The sequence below is a fragment of the Saccostrea cucullata genome, unplaced genomic scaffold (assembly GCF_032062105.1).
Source record: "Saccostrea cucullata isolate Sc308-1 unplaced genomic scaffold, CSIRO_AGI_Scuc_v1 ctg108, whole genome shotgun sequence".
Classification (NCBI taxonomy): domain Eukaryota; kingdom Metazoa; phylum Mollusca; class Bivalvia; order Ostreida; family Ostreidae; genus Saccostrea; species Saccostrea cuccullata.
Genome location: NW_026935861.1, coordinates 251,645 through 255,316, shown reverse-complemented (window position 1 = coordinate 255,316; position 3,672 = coordinate 251,645).

Below are 3,672 nucleotides of genomic sequence, written 5' to 3'. Positions count from 1 at the left end.
TTATCTGCTGTGAGAAATTATATTGAAGGTAAAATGTGGTACTGTATAATGGACACCACAGAATCTGTGTTCTCTTCTCTAGTCTGTGTGCTTGTCGTTAATTTTTATTTTATTTTTTAGATTTAAGCATTTATTGGAGCGAGTGTGTAAATTAGTCCTAAGATTTATTGCTGATTTGCCAAGTTTGCCTTTAACAAAACCTGCAAAGCTAAAAATAATTGAAAGACCTTTTTTTAAATTTTAACACAAAAGTAGGGGTCTTATTTAATAAAAGATTTTCAATTAAGTATATTACAGAAAGTTTCCATGATGATGGAGATTATATTTATGCACATTATATGGATTGAGAGCTATTGAAAAAGTTAATATGAGTATTTATTGTTTTATATTTTATGTTTTCATATCATGCAGGTGCTATTTGTGAGTGCTTCTAGTTTGTTAAGAAATATAATACAATTAGTGATTAAAACTTTGTGGACTGGTAAATGTTTTGGAAAATTCATCAGTAAAAATTCAGATGAAATATTGACTTTCCATTTAATGTTTGTTCCATCTTCAGTTTATGCTGTAAATCAAACATCAGCGTAATTCGGCATAAACTGGTCTTCCGTCCATTGTTTGGAAATTTACAAATGTTTCCCATCATTCCTAGATTTGTAGCGATATAATTGCAGCTGTTATACTGTTATAGGTGATATCTGAATTGTTAAAAGTTTTGTTGTAGATTTTATTTTTAGAGAAATGTATGCAAGTTTACATTTTCAGAGATATGCAGCATGATTTATGCTTTGATTCTATGTGTGCATATGAAGTGATATTAGACGTAGTTGTACATGTTGTCTCTTTTACATTTAGCTCCAAATAATGATAAATGTTTAAATGGAGAAAGTTCTTTTATTTGTTAATCACATGTATTTTGTAAACATATTCTCTCCACTTTTGATTGTACTGAGGTCTCGTATTTCTTCGCATTTTAAGAAAGATCCAGCTGAAAGTAATGGCTGCCTCACTGTTTATAAACTGTATCATATGAAATGTGACATTTTTGTTTGTAACTTCTTTATCTTGGTGCTTTACGATTTCTTGTTATTTATATATACTGGATTTTCTCTTTTCTCTCGCAACACAATACTCTGGATTGACTGTGATTTCTTCATTGGTAGAAAAGTCTCATCTCGGCTGAAAACAATATTTCTTGAATATTTGATTATTTCTCACTATAAATATTTATATTATTATAATCAATATATTCTGCTATATCAATAACAAGAAAAAAGATTAAGAATTTAACATTGCACCATTAGGGATTTTTATATCAGGGCATCCCTAAAACAAGATGTTGTATGATTCCTAAGTATTTCTATTGTACTAATCTATTTATAGCCCTATCACTCAGGTATAATCAGTAAAGAGGCCAGACTAGTCATATATTTTATATTGCTACACCAGGTGTAGAAATCTGCCAGTTATATGTCACACTGAATTATCAATATAGATTCTTATTGTCTCGAATAGTCAAGATAGTTTATAATTCTGTCAATTATATTTTGGGCTTATTTTTATTTTAAAGGGGCTTTGACACAAGTTTAAAGTCAATATTTTAAAGGAGTGTTTGACTGGTACACATCCTTGCACTAAGAAGTATAAACTAGAAAATTTATTGTGTGTAATGGAAAAATTTAAAAACTTTAATAGTAAACATAGAAAACTTCTGTTACAAGTATTGAAATTTTAGGAATGTATGCAAACAAAACATTAAATGTTGTCAATTTGTATATTTTTGAAATTTTAACCCTGAACAGAGCAAATTGATCACACCTTACAAAACATAAACACAGACAATAAGAGAGCTTATGCCTATGTTTTATAACGCCGAAATTTGACATGAATGTAAATAAGGACATTATTTTTATATTGTCAAACTTTGTTATATCTTGAACTTGTGTGACTTTGACCAGTTATTCAGGATTAAATACATTTAGAAATGTTATTATTTTTTATTCATGTAAAAATAAATATTGCATATATTTTTAAAATTTAATCCAAAACAGAATGCAAATTGTGTCCAGGCCCCTTTTAAACTAGAGGGAATGAAAAATTTTCAATGTTAACCACTACATGCAATATTTATTATATTATACTGAATGTTTTATACAAATACATATAACGGTGAACCGTGCTCGCATAAATTCTGCATAATCGCTTTGTATAAATCACCCGTCAAACTTTGTGTTGCTATGCTGGAGGGCATAGTTTCAGTTATTCAGGATTAAATATATTTAATAATGTTTCCACCAATCACTTTGTCAAACTAATTTACATAAAGTTACATGTAAGATATTGATGTTCAAGATACCAAAGTACAACTGTGTAATTATATAGATGTTTTTTATAGGGTGGTGTTTCAGTGAGTACATGTTCGTACATTGTATTTTTATTAAGGACATCATGAAACCTTTGGGTCCAAAAGTTATCGATATTCCTAATTATTTAATTGCACTTCCAATTCTTGTTATGAATACAAATGTATACATTCCTTTTCTTTTTTTTCAAAAGAAAAAAAATAAAAGAAGCATCAGAGTACTCTCTTCCTTAGAATATTATCTTATTATTATCAATCTTTCAAATGAACATTAGTAGCTGTTTTAATATGCTTGGCAATAAATGAAATTTATTTCATGATCAAGTTGCTTGTTTTATGTTGCTTGTCTTAAGCCATAGTTTAAAAAAAGTTCTCTTTGATTCATTTAGTAGCTATGACAACACTTAACTAGAGATATTGTGAATAAGCTCACAAAACTACACCCCTGCATTATTTTAAAGTGTCTATATACACTTCTCTTGGAAATGACCTTAAACTTGATTTATAAAAACACACACCGTTAAAGTAATATACGCCGTATGGATGCCGATTTGTATGTGAAACAAAATGATTAAATGATTTGAAACACATAAAGTGTAATGAAAAAATAATATTTCCACAAAATTTAACTATAAAACTCGTTGTAATAACAGAACAATACAAGTAATATCTGCAATCAAGAATTCAGTCTTTTCATGAATATTGATAAAGGAAGTGCGTAAACAGTAGGTCTAAATATAGACACGTATGTCCACGGGAAATTATAGACAACGAGGCACATTGCATTTTGACAACGATTATTAATAAAAGGTTAATATGCGTCATAACAGAGTATAGATGGTTGATACTGATTACATTTAAAGATAAGTTATATTAATAGTAACACGCCATCCATGTCAAAAGTGAGTTGTATCTCAAAGGGCTTACCTCGTTTTCTTGACGCCGTGTTTGTTTATCAATCTAAAAGTAGCGACGGCGTCACGTGGTGGATTTACTTAAAAATAGACATTATTCTCCTTGCAGGATAATAAATAATTATAATTTGATAACTTTATAACGAATTTTATTTAAATGGTGTAATTTACAGCATTTTCGTAACTTTTATTGGTAAACAAAATGTATCAATTTCCAGCCGTATTTTAAAATGGCGCACGTTATAGCGTATATTACTTTAAGTTGTATACGAGTTTCGTTATTTGTATGGTATAATACTTCTCTAATTAAAAGCTGTGGATCTGCTATGAAATTTACATTTTTCTCAAAAAGTGACCTTGAACTTGATCAAATAACCTTGGTTCAAGATCCTGACA